This window comes from Staurois parvus, unplaced genomic scaffold (genome assembly GCF_062004578.1).
Source record: "Staurois parvus isolate SC_StPar_1 unplaced genomic scaffold, SC_StPar_1.0 ptg000586l, whole genome shotgun sequence".
In the NCBI taxonomy this organism is placed as follows: domain Eukaryota; kingdom Metazoa; phylum Chordata; class Amphibia; order Anura; family Ranidae; genus Staurois; species Staurois parvus.
In genome coordinates this window covers 4,142,234-4,159,802 of record NW_028318382.1, presented here as the reverse complement: position 1 = coordinate 4,159,802, position 17,569 = coordinate 4,142,234, and the positions used below count along the sequence as shown (strand labels likewise).

Here is a 17,569-nt window from a genome sequence, read left to right as displayed (position 1 = left end):
TTTGCCAGAATCTGGTGCAGCAGTGCATGGTAGCCAATCAGCTTCTAACTTTTAACTTATTCAATTAACTACATGCCGCCCAGCCACTGTACATATACCGCGGCAGGGCGGCACTCTCAGGCAAAACCATGTTTTAAAACGTGTGTTTTGTAAACAAATAGGGGGCGCGCTCGAGGTGCGCCGCCGACCTATCTGTCCCGCGGATCACTGCCGCAGATGTCAGTCGCCGGGTCACAGCCGCTCGGCGGCAAACAGTGACAGACGGCACAGCTGCAGTAGCTGTGCTGTCTGTCACTTCCCTGTCAGCTCGAGGATGAGCTGATCGAGAAAGAACAGTTTCTCTTTTTTGATCAGCCTTGTCCCGCCCAGTACACCCCCCCGCCCCCTAGTAAAACACTCCCCTCACTCCTATAACCCTTCCCTGCAAAATAAAGTTAACCCCTTCCTCCCCATTGCCATTAGTACAGTGTCAGTTTTTTTTTTTTTGCACTGATCACTGTATTAGTGTTTTTGGGGATGTCAGTGACCCCAAGTCAGTACCCCCCAATGTCAAAATGTCCGCCGCAGTCCCGCCATAAGTTGCTGCCAAAAGTCCCTGATCGCCGCCATAATTCGCTGATCGCCGCCATTATTAGTATAAAAAAACCCTAAAAATCCCAGTATCTTTCCCGTCATTTGTAAACGCTATAACTTTCACGTAAACCAATTAATTTACACGTATTGGGGGTTTTTTGTAGCAAAGACACGGAGCAGAATGCATTTTGGGAGAAATTTATGACTAAATTTGATTTTTGCATTTTTTTTACTGGACATGTTTTATAGCAAAAAGTCCAAAATATTGTTTTTTTTTTCCTCAAAATTGTCAGCCTTTTTTATAGCGCAAAAAATAAAAACCGCACAGGCGATCAAATACCACTGAAAGAAAGCTCAATTTGTGGGGAAAAAAAGGATGTAAATTTTATTTATGTACCATATTGCATGACCGCGCAATTGTCCGTTAAACTAGCGCAGCGCTGTATAGCAGAAAAATGGCGTAAATTGCAGTATCTATACCAGCAATGGGCAAACTACGGCCCGGCGGACCTTTTAATCCGGCCCGCGGAGCTAGGCTCCCACTAGGCTCCTCTCACAGTCCGCCCTGAAGACCGGTGTAGCATGAAAATCTGTCTCCTATGAGGATCTGTCCCCCTCAACGTATCTGCGCATGTGCCGGAGATCGCCGATCGGCTTCTAATGCCTGAAACTGGCACATGCGCAGATACGTCGAGGGGGACAGATCCTCATAGGAGACAGATTTTCATGCTACACCGCAACGGCGCAGGAACACTGCGAGAGGAACGCGCGGAGCAAAGGTAAGTGAATTGACACAGGGGGGACTTGGGGACTTAATATGGGGGATGAATTAATATGGGGAATGAATTACTATAGGGGGGATGAATTACTATAGGGGGGATGAATTACTATATGGGGGATGAATTACTATGGGGGATGAATTACTATATGGGGGATGAATTACTATGGGGGATGAATTACTATATGGGGGATGAATTACTATATGGGGGATGAATTACTATGGGGGGTGAATTACTATGGGGGATGAATTACTATGGGGGATGAATTACTATATGGGTGATGAATTACTATATGGGGGATGAATTACTATATGGGGGATGAATTACTATGGGGGATGAATTACTATATGGGGGATGAATTACTATAGGGGGGATGAATTACTATATGGGGGATGAATTACTATATGGGGGATGAATTACTATGGGGGATGAATTACTATATGGGGGATGAATTACTATGGGGGATGAATTACTATATGGGGGATGAATTACTATGCTTACTATGGGGGAATATTACTATACTTACTATGGATGACACATACACATCATTCATCTACTCTTGGTCCGGCCCCCGGGTCCAATATATGAACCCATTGCGGCCCTCAAGTCAAAAAGTTTGCCCACCCCTGATCTATACCATAGTTTGTAGACGCTATAACTTCCACACAAAGCAATCAATATACACTTATTGGGATTTTTTTTTACCAAAAACATGTAGCAGAATACATTTTGGCCTAAATTTATAACCAGCTTTGAGTTTACTATATATTTTTTATAGCTGAAAATAAAAAATATTGTTTTTCTTCAAAATTTTTGGCCTTTTTTTGTTTATAGCGTGAAAAATAAAAAGCGCACAGGTGATCAAATTACACCAAAAGAAAGCTCTATTTGTGTGAAAAAAAGGACGTAAATTTCGTTTGGGTGCAGCATTGCATGACTGCGCAACTATCAGTTGAATTAGTGCAGCGCCGAGTAGCAAAAAGAGGCCTGGTCATTAAGGGGGGTAAATCCTCTGGAGCTCAAGTGGTTAAGCTTTCACAATAAAACTTGGAAGCTGATTGGTTTCTCTGCAGAGCTGTACCAGATTTTGCACTCTCCAGTTTAAATCAACCCCCCCCCCATGCACAAAAATGCTTATTATGATAAGAGCTGCAAGATGTTCTTGCTGAACATTAGTAGACATGAATTGCCATAAGTGCCAGCTGTTCCAATTTTGGCCCCAAATTCCGCTGTCCATTTTTACTCCACAAATCCTCCTATTATTCATCTGGTGTAAAGATATAATGGAGTTAGACACAATAATGGAAATACCTGGGACATATGCTTTACTCCTTAAAGTGGACATATAGTCAGAAAATTAATTTCTGACATATCACTTCAGGCTGGCCCCTTTTGCAGGTATACCTATGTAAAACATTAAAAATAAGTGTCTATACTATTTAAAATCAAGTCTCACTCTGCTCTGCACATGCTCAGTTGCTCTCTATTTTTGGCACTGTGCCTAAAATCAGAGCTACTAGAGGGTGTTCAGCTGACAGCTTTAAGATTTAGGCCCCATGTACACAGGACACTTCTGAACGATGGAAACTAACTGCTGGAAAACGTAGGTTAAAAAACATCTGTTTATCCGTGTTTGCATACCGCGTTTATGAGCGTTTGCGTTTAGAAGCTTTTTTAAAGATAACCTCAGGAGACCTTCCAAAATGCTCACAATGCACTGAAAAACAGTAAAAAATTTACTATTTCAGACATTTTGAGAGAAATAGAGAGAGCAGAAGCAGAGAGAGCAGTATTTGTTGGGATTAGCTGTCTATTTTTTTTGTGGCGTTTGGATGTGTTCCAGCTCATTTCTGTGCAGAAATTATTGCAGCAGTGTCTAACATATTTCCTTTCATGTGAAACCTAAGTATGGTGTACCAGGTCCATTTGAGTACCGGGAAAACACTTTGCATGCATTTATCATGATGAAAAAAGGCTCTGGACAGCACCTGGAAGTGGAATATTTAAAAAAAAAAAAAATTCAAACGCAAATGCTTATAAACGCGGTTAGCCGCGTTTACCCATGTTTACATGCATTTCAAAGCATTTGGTGTTTGAAACGCTGACAAAATCTACTGCTGAACGCATGTTTTCTGCGTTCAAAAAAATGTAATCTCAACTGCCTGTAAATGATGTGTACATGGATACATAGGAAAACATTAGGGTGCGTTCAGGGGCTGCTGAAAAAAATGCTGAACAGCTCCTAAACGTGAGTTTATCAGCTACAGTGTACATGAGCCCTTACTCTTGCTGAAGAGTGAAGAAAGCAACAAGAATGAAACCGACTGTGTGGAGAGAACACAGATTAGGGAGGGAAGAAAGAAAAGTAGGAGAGGTGACAGGACAAACTCTGCTGCCAGGGAGACACAAAAGAGTTAACCATCCAAGAATAGTGTCTTATCTCATCTGTGATATTCTCCTTTAGCATCCTGTGAACTTCATCACTGTAAAGCTTCTATCAGTCTTCCCCTCTAGCTGCTCCAAGGTATACAATCAAGGCTGGAAATGTACATATTTTAATCACAGAAAGTAACATATAGTTTTTGAGACCGAGGATAAGTAGAGAGTTTACAATATGGAATTGACTGCTTTGGTCTTCAGCAAAATGGCGGCCTCCGTCAAGAAGTAAACAGGAGCAATGCTGGAGGCAATTTGCCGCACACACTAATTTTTACTGTGGAATGCATGTCCTTTTGTTAAAGAACAATAATGGTTATCAAACTGTTTTAGGTAGAGATCAGCTTTAATTACAAAAGGTGTTGGACCACCATTTCTGTCCTTTTTGGAACAGATTCTTAGTGCTCTTAATAATCTCCAGTGGAATGCTGTATCATTCTTTTATCAGACCATCTGCCAATTACTTTAGTGATGTTGGAAGAGGAAATCTGCTTCTCGCTATACTATCCAAAACTGCTCACAGTAGTTAAACAGATGTGCTCCTCAAAGCAACACTGAACGATCCAGGTGGTATGATCTTGATACCATCTTTTTAGGTTTTGGTTTCCATGAATAAAGGTTTAGGAATTGCAATTCTTCCATACATATTGGCTTTCCAAAGTTCTCTGTAGACTTCTTTTGTGCAAACAGGGCCTTCAAGGTGGATATGAAGTTCTGTTTTCAAACACTACTTTTCTTCACCGATGAAGTCTTGCCATTATTTTTGCATACCGGCATTTCCATGGAATTTGTTGTTCTGGAAACTTGACATGCCAATTTGGCTGGTTACAGACAGTCCAGCTAAATATGCACCAATATTTTTTTCTATTTTGAAGTCTGACAAGTCACTTACTGAGAGGCTGAAGAAAGGGAAGTTCTCCCAGAAATGCGTTCCACTACTGGCTACTGGTTTCAGATTTACATTATCCAGGAGAACAGTGGCCGTCCTCGCCTCTTGTCTGCAGTGTCTTGGATCTCTTCATATCCACAATGCCACAGCAATTCCTGCTTGTTTTCCTGGCCAGGAGTTACATCCACAATGGATCTGACTCTTTCAGTGGCTCACTGCAGTTATGCTGAGCTACTGTCTTTGTATCCTGCCCTCAGTGCTGTTCAGTACAGTTCTGTGAGTGCATTTATGATGATTAATAAATTATATTTGGATTTTATACCTGCTACACTAGTTTCTCTCTGACGGGCATTTTAATCCTTCCACACACTCTCCAAAGCTAGAAAAAAAAAGTTAATGGCTTGAAATCCATGTTATTCATTGATAAGGTGCCTAGAGAGCTTAGACAATGAAGAGGCAAGCAAAAAATAATTGTAATGTTTGTTTTTTTTTGGGAAAGCCTACAATAATAGTACACAATTTTTCAAGAATTATGACAATGACTATACCTATACCAACCCTGTGGCTACTAACAGTATATTGAGCATGCATCTTTCAATGATCACTCTCAGATTTTTGAATTCATTGATAAATAGTGATCATACAGAAACCTATAGAGGTTGATTTACTAAAACTTGAGGGTGCCAAATCTGGTGCAGCTTTGCATAGAAACCAATCAGCTTCCGTTTTTTGTTTTGTCAAAGTTTAACTGAACAAACTGAAGTTAGAAGCTGATTGGTTACCATGCACAGCTGCACCAGATTCAAAGTGCTCCAGTTTTAGTAAATCAACCCCACTTGACGTTTTTACAGCGGCTGTTTTTGGCTTTTGATGTTTTTTTTCTACAGCCAGTAAACCCCCCAGCATGTTATCCTATGTATCCATGCACACATAGACTGTAATCAACGTTTTTTGGCTGGAAAAAAACCCAGAACTAGTGGGTTTCAAGAGGAGTTTTTTAGCTGTAAAAATGCTCTAATGCTGAAAAATGCTGCAAAACGGTGCAAAACACTGCAAACCGTCGTTTTTGGACTTTTTTTGACCAAACAAAAATTTTTTTTGGGGGGGGTCAAAATGCTAAAAAAAAGCAAACCTGGAACAACACTGGAAAACGCCTCTAATCGTGGCTAAACGCCAATGCAAAAATGCGACTTTATACAGCTAACGTTACCAGCCTTATCAAAACGCCCAGTGTGCATGGAGCATAGGATTTAATTTTCCTGAAGCCAAGCTGATACAAGATGGATTCTGAGAACATGCAAACTCCAGGCAGGTAGTGCCGTGGTTGGGACATAATGTGCATCTAAGTGAATTTAATAAAGGGCAACCGTGTTGTATTTTTAGGGCTAATGAACAACTTACAACATTTTATTATAAAAATTTGGCCCACAACACACCCACACTTAACAAGATATTTGGTCAAAGCCACAATTCAAGTCTGAAAAATCAGGACTGTTGTCGCTGTAGGATTGCTGTAAGTCATGGAAAGAATTATTATTGGTATGAGTAAGTTGTAGCATGTAGTAATGTTGGTACTGTATATTATATTGGCCAGCTGCTTGTAATCAATGTGGAGCAGCTGCTGATGGTTATATACAGTAATCAGTCTGTTTCTGCATAAGCAATATTGCAGTTGCCTAGTCAGTGTCCTCTGTGTGTCACCATATCTCAAAATTTGAGACCCTTTACATTTTATGAGATGACGAATTACGTGCTTTACTGATTTTACAGCTGGCGTTGGGTGTGCTGCAAGGTGCTGTTTCATTTATTGGTTTGTAAATATTTCCAAATGACAATAAAATCTTGGTACATTATGTGCATATATTGTGCATGGCTGTCTATCCCCCTCACCATTGCACCTCTCCCAGGCATGGAAAATTCTCTAACATCTAACAATTGTACACTATGCACGACATCTAAGGGTATGTCTTTACCGCTCAGAGCTGGGTCCGGAAAGTACGAGTCTCTGGATAACCTGGGGCCATTCCAGACTGTTTATAATAGATGTAATACAAAAATGTGGGATGATTCATGAGAAACTCCATTCTAAATAAAAAGCAGGATATTTTATGAATTGTTGGGGATCTGATGATATCACTACATAGAACCATGACACTTCTAATGAGGGCAGCTGGTATGCATTCCAGCAACTCCCACCTTGTCAAACTATATGTATGCATCTTCCCATTTACTACAGTATGCTGACGTAATTTATTTATCTCAGGTACTTATATAGAGCCGTCAATTTACGCAGCACTTTACATATATATTGTACATTCACATCAGTCCCTAACCCTCAAGGGGCATACAATCTAAGGTCCCTAATTTACATTCATACATATACAGGGCCAATTTAGACAGGAGCCAATTAACCTATCAGCATGTCTTTGGAGTGTGGGAGGAAACCCACACAAGCACAGGGAGAACATGCAAACTCCAGGCAGGTGGTGCCGTGGTTGGGATTCGAACCAACGACCCTAGTGCTGCTAGGCGGAAGTGCCAACCATTTAGCCACTGTGCTGCCCGATATGTGACCATACTTATTACAATCTGATTGTACCACTACCAACAACTATGAAGCGTAAGGACCCTCTTGACTGGATGCAAGTTGAATGGGTTGTTTAGGTAAGTCCTCCTTTACATGGTTTTGGTAAATATAAAAGAGATTATATAGAGAACGTACATTTAAATTGTAACACGTATGGTCAATTTAGTAAATTAGGAGCAGACTCCCACTACATCATCATTACAGCTAAGTTTTCTTTTTTTTTCCTAGTTTAAATTCAGAATTTGACATGCTGGGAAGGAGAAGTGTCTACACCAGCCTTTCTCAACCTTTTCAACACAGAGGAACCCTTGAAATAACTTTCTGGCCTCAAGGAACCTCTTCTAAAAATGACTATATCTACAACTCATGATACATTAGTGTGGTAGTCAGTGGGAAGAATGCTCCTTACACTTGTGGTCATTGGGAAGAACTACCTGCTTAGACATAGCTAAAAAGATCAATGGTGTCAGTGGCAGAAGTTGCTCATTGCTCAAAGAACCCTTGCAGCCTCTGGAGGAACCCTAGGGTTCCACAGAACCCTGGTTGAGAAACCCTGATTTACACACCGGAACCAAGATTACTTTTTTTCACATGCACCTGACAATTATAGGCATTGAAACCTAGAACCAATTTTTTAAAATCAAGTCTCACCCTGCTCTGTACATGCTCAGTTGCTCTCTATTTTCGGCACTGTGCCTAAAATCAGAGCTACTAGAGGCCGATCAGCTGACAGCTTTAAGATTTACTCTTGCTTAAGGGGGAAGAAAGCATCAAGAATTAAACCAGCTGTGTGAAGGGAACACAGATTAGGGAGAGAGAAAGGAAAAGCAGGAGAGGTGACAGGGCAAACTCTGCTGCCAGGGAGACACAAAAGAGTTAACCATCCAAGAATAGTGTCTTATTTCATCTCTGATATTCTTTCTCCTTTAGCATCCTGTGAACTTCAGCACTGTAAAGCTTCCATCAGTCTTCCCCTCTAGCTGCTCCAAGGTATACAATCAAGGCTGGAAATGTACATATGGTTTACACACTGGAACCAAGATTATTTTTTTTTCACATGCACCTGACAATTATAGGCATTGAAACCTGGAACCAATTATTTTTTTTTTTTAGCAAAAAGCTTATGTTAACGATAATGTGACCATGTGCTCTGCACCTTATGGGGGTTTGTGGATACCTATCAAACAAATTATGGAAATCAAAGTGCCTGCAATTAGAGCAGATGGTCAAGTCAAACAAGATTTCATTCAGTTTTAAAGGCTTATATAGTAAATGAACTGAGAAACCTTTACGGTTTTTAAAGATGTTTCAAGGTGAAATTGGAGAACCCTCCATATGTTTACTTCCTAACCATTGATGGGGAATTCTCTCCAATTAACTTCTGAAACAAAAACACAGTTGGGCCATGGAAATCCAATATAAAGCAATAACTTTCTATGTTGGCCTGACAAAAGCTGAAAAATTGAGTAACAGCCTCAAATGTGCTTGGCAATGGTATTGAAATTGCTGATCAGTAGAAGGTCTGTGCGTGGAGACCCCCATGATCAGCAGGTTAGTATATGGTTAGATCCTACCACCTTTATCCCCACTCCAATATTTACAATTCATTAAAAATGCAGTAACTGCCAATAATGGTGCTTTTCTTGGTTGTAGCACACCAGAGAAAGGCGAAGCTCCAGATGGAGACATGAAGTGCCATATTGCCTGACAGAAGCAACTGAGTTATTTTTCAGAAGTTTCTAAGTGGTTTATTACTTTAATTTGCTAAAAAAAATAAAAAATAAAAGAAAGATGCAAACTACTAACACCAACCAATCAAATCTGTTTTCTGAAGGAAACCCAGTGAGGAACAAATACTGGCTGGTTGCTTTGGGCTACTGCACATTTACCAGTACTATTTTCCTAGGACAGGCATTCATTACATCTTGTCCCTGCTTCCCAAAACTGATACATGCTACCCTAAACGTTTTTTTTTTTGCACGTTCTATTCTTTTAGCTTTTTTTTTTTTTTTTTTTTTTCTATGCTTTTAGAACCCATTTAAATAGAGGTGCATTTTTTGTAGCAGGTGGACTGTTATACGTCAATGTGCATTTCCTATGTGTGTTCATGTGCATTTTGATGCACGTTGACATGCAATTTCATTGCTTAACATTTGTAAGGTATAGAGTTAACAGCTATTGACTAAGGCTCTCCATACATTACACAATTGTTTTGTACAATTTTCCTTTAGATTTTCCAAACAACATATAATATGAGGTCAAACATAAACAACACTTTCAATTATAACCAATTAGGCAGGCCCTTGCACTACATAGTTGAAGGTAAATCTAAAGGAAATTGGGCAGAAATTGGACAGAAAATTGTATACTGTATGGCCAGCCTAAGACTCCCCATACATTATACAATTTTTTTGTACAATTTTCCTTTAGATTTTCCAAAACCATATAATATGAGGTCAAACCTAAATACTTTCAATTTGTATGCAATCAGACAGGCCCTTGCACTACATAGTTGAAGGTAAATGTAAAGGACATTGAATACGAAAATTGTATAATGTATGGTTAGCTTAAAGCTTGTTATCACGTGTTGCCAGCACATCAATACATGGGAGATGCGTTTTGATGCGTTGCCATTGACTTGGGCCTTCCGTTGCATTAAAATACGGGTATAACGGACAGTTTGTATTTTTCACAATACACTGCACTGTAGCGCTGTGAGATAAGAATAGATACTATTTTTATTTTTTTTATTATTATTATTATTATTATTATTATTGGGAAGTTGGACACATGAGTTTTAAAAATACAACAATACAAATGGGCCCAAAGGTTATTATGTACTGCTAAGTAGCATTAAAGTCATTCTAAAGGCTTATTTTTTTAAAGAAAAAATAACAAACATGTTTATACTTACCTGCTCTGTGCAGTGGTTTTGCACAGAGCAGCCCGAACCCTCCTCTTCTTGGGTCCCCCGCTGGTGCTCCTGGCCCATCCTTCCTGTCGGGTGCCCCCACAGCAAGCAGCTTGCTATGGGGGCACCCACTGCTCCGTGTGTCCATTCACAAATGAAGCCGTGGATTGGCCCCGCACCCTCTATCTTCTCATTGGCTCACTTGCTGTGATTGACAGAGGGAGTCCTGGGTAGCCGAGACTCCAGTGCATATCACTGGATCAAGAAGAGGCTTAGGTGAGTATTAGGGGTGGCTGCTGCACAGAGAAGGTTCTTTATCTTCATGCATAGAATGCATGAAGGTAAAAAAAACCTGGAGCCTTTACTTTAAGATGTAGAATCTGTTCAGTTTTAATAAATACGCCATAAGTGACAACATAATATTGTATGCAGTGATTTTAGACGTAGCCGCTGAGCATTTCAATTTTCCTGGGAATGATTCTGGGATGGATACTCCAGTAATATTCTGTCTTATTTTAAGTCTTGATGTCAGATTTGATACAACACACTCTGCTTCTTTGTACAAGTCAGACATTCTATCCAATGTAGCAGTTTAGGCCCCAGTAGAGCGCCACATGTGGCCAGCACGATAAAGAGAGGTTATTGTTCTGTAGGGAGTACAGGGTGCGAAGGAATATGTTCTGTAACATCAGACCACAAGCTGCTTTAGTGTATTATTTCAGAAGGTCTGGAAAAGGTTCCATGCGTTGGTGTGAATGTTACCAGGGGCTCCTACAGAACAATGAGCTTTATTATAGCAGAAATTGTGCAATGTGTCTATGGCAGCGGATGTCTGCTGCTATGGAACTTATGTACTGTACTCTACCAGCTCAGCAAATATCATCCGGATCTGGGGTATCCCCCTTGTTCCAGTGAGGTCATCTTCAGTGTGATTTCATGTTGGAAATATTCAGACTCAGGAACCCCCACCACCCAGAGGAGTCTGGGAGAGTGAGAAAGGGAGGGGGGCAGCTTCTGTACAAGACTGGGGGAAGGGACTACAGAAAAAGTTTACTTTACAAGAGGATATGGATGTCCACCTACACATAAGGAACACACTACTGATTCATTCTGATGCTTGTATGGCACGGAATATATACAAAGCCATAATACCCAGGGAAACACACTGGTAGACATTTGGAAGTGCCTGTAATAAATCCATAAGCAATTTTTTTTTCATTTTCTGTGCATTGTTCTTGACTTTCTTTATATATATATATATATATATATATATATATATATATATATATAATGATTATACAGTATTTATAAAGCGCCAACAATTTGCTCAGCGCTGCACATTACAAATATATATATATATATATGTGTATATATATATATATATATATATATATATATATTTGTAATGTGCAGCGCTGAGCAAACTGTTGGCACTTTATAAATACTGTATAATCATATTATATATATATATATATGTGTGTGTGTATGTATGTATGTATATATATATATATGTGTGTGTGTGTGTGTGTACAGTGGGGATCGAAAGTTTGGGCACCCCAGCTAAAAATTTGTATTAATGTGCATAAAGAAGCCAAGGAAAGATGGAAAAATCTCCAAAAGGCATCAAATTACAGATTAGACATTCTTATAATATGTCAACAAAAGTTAGATTTTATTTCCATCATTTACACTTTCAAAATAACAGAAAACAAAAAAAATGGCGTCTGCAAACGTTTGGGCTCCCTGCAGAGTTAATATCTTGTACTGCCCCCTTTGGCAAGTATCACAGCTTGTAAACGCTTTTTGTAGCCAGCCAAGAGTCTTTCAATTCTTGTTTGAGGTATCTTTGCCCATTCTTCCTTACAAAAGTCTTCCAGTTCTTTGAGATTTCTGGGCTGTCTGTCACGCACTGCTCTTTTAAGGTCTATCCATAGATTTTCAATTATGTTGAGGTCAGGAGATTGTGAAGGCCATGGCAAAACCTTCAGTTTACGCCTCTTGATGTAATCCCCTGTGGATTTCGAGGTGTGTTTAGGATCATTATCCATTTGTAGAAGCCATCCTCTCTTTAGCTTCAGCTTTTTCACAGATGGCATCAAGTTACCATCCAAAATTTGCTGAAATTTTATTGAATCCATTTTTCCTTCTACTCGTGAGATGTTCCTTGTGCCACTGGCTGCAACACAACCCCAAAGCATGATTGATCCAACCCCATGCTTAACAGTTGGACAGAGGTTCTTTTCATTAAATTCTGTGCCCCTTCTTCTCCAAACGTACCTTTGCTCATTCCGGCCAAAAAGTTCAATTTTAACCTCATCGGTCCACAGAACTTGTTTCCAAAATGCATCAGGCTTGTCTATATGTTCATTTGCAAAGTTCAAATGACGATTTTTGTGGTGAGGACATAGAAGAGGTTTTCTTCTGATGACTCTTCCATGAAGACCATATTTGTACAAGTATCTCTTTATAGTGGAATAGTGTACCAAAACTCCAGTGTCTGCCAGATCTTTCTGGAGGGATCGTGCAGTCAAACGTGGGTTTTGAATTTTTTTCTCACAATCCTGCGAGCTGTTCTGTCTGATATTTTTCTTGGTCTTCCAGATGTTGCTTTAACTTCCACTGTTCCTGATGACTGCCATTTCTTAATTACATTCCGAACAGAGGATATTGACATCTGAAAACGCTTTGCTATCTTCTTATAGCCTTCTCCAGCTTTGTGAGCGTCAACTATTTTCAGTTTCAGTTTTCTAGACAACTGCTTAGAAGAACCCATCATGCTGATTGTTGGGGCAAGGTCAGATGAGTCTGGGCATTTAAAACCTTTGAGATTGACATCACCTGGTCTTCCCAGACGATGATTGAGAACAATCCATGACACTGGCAGGTCTCAGCTTGGCAAAGGGGGCAGTGCATGTTATAAATTCTGCAGGGTGCCCAAACTTTTGCAGACGCCATTTTTTTGTTTTCTGTTATTTTGAAAGTGTAAATGATGGAAATAAAATCTAACTTTTGTTGACATATTATAAGAATGTCTAATCTGTAATTTGATGCCTTTTGGAGATTTTTCCATCTTTTCTTGGCTTCTTTATGCACATTAATACAAATTTTTAGCTGGGGTGCCGCCCAAACTTTCGATCCCCACTGTATATATATATATGTGTGTGTGTGTGTGTGTATATGTGTATATATATATATATATATATATATGTGTGTATATATATATATATATATATATATACACAGGTGAAACTCAAAAAATTTGAATATCATGCAAAAGTTCATTTATTTCAGTAATGCAACTTAAAAGGTGAAACTAATATATGAGATAGACTCATTACATGTAAAGCAAGATAGTTCAATCCATGATTTGTCATAATTGTGATGATTATGGCTTACAGCTCATGAAAACCCCAAATCCACAATCTCAGAAAATTTGAATACTGTGAAAAGGTGCAATATTCTAGGCTCAAAGTGTCCCACTCTAATCAGCTAATTAGGCCATAACACCTGCAAAGGGTTCCTGAGCCTTTAAATGGTCTCTCAGTCTGGTTCAGTAGGAATCGCAATCATTGGGAAAGACTGCTGACCTGACAGTTGTGCAGAAAACCATCATTGACACCCTCCATAAGGAGGGAAAGCCTCAAAAGGTAATTGCAAAAGAAGTTGGATGTTCCCAAAGTGCTGTATCAAAGCACATTAATAGAAGTTATGTGGAAGGGAAAAGTGTGGAAGAAAAAGGTATACAAGCAGCAGGGATGACCGCAGCCTGGAGAGGATTGTCAGGAAAAAGCCATTCAAAAGTGTTGGGGACTTTCACAAGGAGTGGACTGAGGCTGGAGTCAGTGCATCAAGAGCCACAACACACAGACGGATCCCGGACATGGGCTTCAAATGTCGATTTCCTCTTGTCAAGCCGCTCCTGAACAACAAACAATGTCAGAAGCGCCTTACCTGGGATAAAGAAAAACAGACCTGGTCTGTTGCTCAGTAGTCCAAAGTCCTCTTTTCTGATGAGAGCAACTTTTGCATCTCATTTGGAAACCAAGGACCCAGAGTATGGAGGAAGAATGGAGAGGCACACACTGCAAGATGCTTGAAGTCCATTGTGAAGTTTCCACAGTCTGTGTTGATTTGGGGAGCCATGTCATCTGCTGGTGTTGGTCCACTGTGCTTCATTAAGTCCAGGGTCAACGCAGCCGTTTACCAGGAGATTTTGGAGCACTTCATGCTTCCTTCCGCAGACGAGCTTTATGGGGATGCTGACTTCATTTTCCAGCAGGACTTGGCACCTGCCCACACTGCCAAAAGCACCAAAACCTGGTTCAATGACCGTGGGATTACTGTGCTTGATTGGCCAGCAAACTCGCCTGACCTGAACCCCATAGAGAATCTATGGGGCATTGCCAAGAGAAAGATGAGAGACATAAGACCGAACAATGCAGAAGAGCTGAAGGCCGCTATTGAAGCATCCTGGTCTTCCATAACACCTCAGCAATGCCACAGGCTGATAGCTTCCATGCCAAGCCGCATTGAGGCAGTAATTGCTGCAAAAGGGGCCCAAACCAAGTACATATGCATGCTTATACTTTTCAGAGGTCCGATATTGTTCTATGTACAATCCTTGTTCTATTGATTGCATGTAATATTCTAATTTTCTGAGATTGTGGATTTGGGGTTTTCATGAGCTGTAAACCATAATCATCACAATTATGACAAATCACGGCTTGAACTATCTTGCTTTGCATGTAATGAGTCTATCTCATATATTAGTTTCACCTTTTAAGTTGCATTACTGAAATAAATGAACTTTTGCACGATATTCAAATTTTTCAAGTTTCACCTGTATATACAGTTGCAAGAAAAAGTATGTGAACCCCTTGGGATTACGTGGAGTTTTGCATGAATTGGGCATAAAATGTGCTCTGAACGTCATCTAAGTCACAACAATAGAAGAACACAGTCTGCTGAACATAATACTACACAAACATTAGATGTTGCCATGGTTTAATTGCACATAACATGTAAACATTCACAGTGCAGGGAGGAAAAAGTATGTGAGACCCTAGCTTAATGACTTCTCCCAGAGCTAATTGGAGCCAGGAGTGAGCCAACCTTGACTCCAATCAGTGTGATGATATTGGATGTGTTGCTGACAGCTGTCCTGCCCTTAAAAAACACACATCTGTTTTGGGTTTACTGGTTTCAAGAAGCACTGTCTGATGTGAACCATGCCTCGCAGAAAAGAGCTCTTAGAAGACCTACGATCAAGAATTGTTGAATGCATGAAGCTGGAAAGGGTTACATAAGTATCTCCAAAAGCCCTGATATTCATGTGTCCACGGTAAGACAGACTATCTAAAATGGAGAAAGTTTATCACTGTTACTACTCTCCCTAGGCGTGGTCGTCCTGTAAAAATTACTGCAAGAGCACAGCGCAGAATGCTGCATGAGGTAAAGAAGAATCCCAGAGTGTCAGCTAAAGACCTACAGAAATCTCTGGCACATGCTAACATTTTTGTTGACACCTCTACAATAAGGAAAACATTAAACAAGAATGGAGCACATGGGAGGACACCACGGAGGAAGCCATTGCTGTCCAAAAAGAATATTGCAGCACGTTTGAAGTTTGCAAAAGAGCACCTGGATGTTCCACAGCACTACTGGCAAAATATACTGTGGACAGATGAAACCAAGATTGAGTTGTTTGGGAAGAACACACAACACTATGTGTGGAGAAAAAAAGGCACAGCACACCAACATCAAAACCTCATCCCCACTTTAAAACATGGTGGAGGGAGCATCATGGTTTGGGGCTGCTTTGCTGCCTCAGGGCCTGGACGGATTGTTGTCATCGATGGGAAAATGAATTCCAGAGTTTATCAAGACATTTTGCAGGAAAACGTACGACCATCTGTCCGCCAACTGAAGCTCCACAGAGGATGGGTGATGCAACAGGACAATGACCCAAAGCATACAAGTAATTCAACAAAACAATGGCTGCAACAGCACAGAATACGCCTTCTGGAGTGGCCCAGTCAGAGTCCTGACCTCAACCCGATTGAAATGCTGTGGCATGACCTTGAGAGAGCGATTCACACCAGACATCCCAAGAATATTGCTACACTGAAACAGTTTTGTGAAGAGGAGTGGTCCAAAATTACTCCAGATCGTTGTGCAGGTCTGATCTGCAACTACAGGAAACGTTTGGTTGAGGTTATTGCTGCCAAAGAAGGGTCAACCAGTTATTAAGTCCAAAGGTTCACATACTTTTTCCTCCCTGCACTGTGAATGTTTACATGTTATGTGCAATTAAACCATGGCAACTTCTAATGTTTGTGTAGTATTATGTTCAGCAGACTGTGTTCTTCTATTGTTGTGACTTAGATGACGTTCAGAGCACATTTTATGCCCAATTCATGCAAAACTCCACGTAATGCCAAGGGGTTCACATACTTTTTCTTGCAACTGTATGTGTGTGTGTGTGTATATGTGTGTGTGTGTGTGTGTGAACACATAGTTGGTGGTAATTCAAAACAAAATATATAATCAGAACTTGTGAGCTGCTAAATAAATGTAAGAAATCCAATATGCTAATTAGTGGATCGCCTGCACCTAACATACTCATACCAGTGTGTCTAATCAGTAATACATTTCCAGAATGTGCTGCGCTCCACTTGTTCACGATATTATCTATTCATATATGCACCTATATATATATAAACACGTGCTCCTATTGACAATTAGTGCAATAAAGAATATAATATCTGCTATAAGGCTTGGTTCCAGTCTGTGCGGGTGATGCCACTGCAGATCCGCACAAAAATCCGTGGAGCCGCACCACCCACACAGAAGAATACGGACCAGCGCGGCGGGTGCAATTAGTTCTGATGGCATGCCGCCCGCACTGGAAAACGCAACTGTACTATGAACAGAGGTTTCCAAAGTGCAGGGAATTCTTCCCTGCGTGTCCTTGGCATGGGAGTCCATTCAAATGAATGGGCTCTTGTGCCCGCGCAAAACACGGCCAGCAGAGCTGCATATATGTGAAGCAGGGGTTAACATCCGCTGTAAAAAATAGTGTCCATATACATATCAAAAAATGTCCACATACACTTCTTCAGAAATATGAGTTCACTTGTAATAAATTAATTCAGTGCTTCTTAATTCACCTCTTGTGTGAAATAACTTAGAACTGCGTGTACCCCCTCCGGTTGTGCTCACCTCAAAAATCTAATTAAAGTGTGAGGTCACCCTAGGGAGGATAATGGGGTTCTCACAGTGGTTAGGGGTCAATGAAGGGACCTCTCTACTAACTCATGGGTCAGCAGTTGAGCAGCCTAACTCACAGAATCTATACAATATGTCTTTGTCTCAGACACTAAAATTAGATTGTA

The 17,569-nt window shown here is 40.4% G+C and overlaps 1 protein-coding gene across 2 annotated transcripts in view; it reads left to right on the top strand.

Annotated features, from left to right (window-relative positions):
- LOXL2 (lysyl oxidase like 2) overlaps positions 1 to 17,569 on the top strand; it is a 143,469-nt gene that overhangs the window by 45,127 nt on the left and 80,773 nt on the right. The window contains exon 2 of one of the 2 annotated variants that reach the window (XM_089692478.1): positions 8,195 to 8,254. The exons of the other annotated variant lie outside the window; for it this stretch is intronic. The gene's annotated coding sequence lies outside the window, so the exon portion shown is untranslated. The remainder of the gene's footprint in view (positions 1 to 8,194; positions 8,255 to 17,569) is intronic. 2 annotated transcript variants of the gene reach the window in all.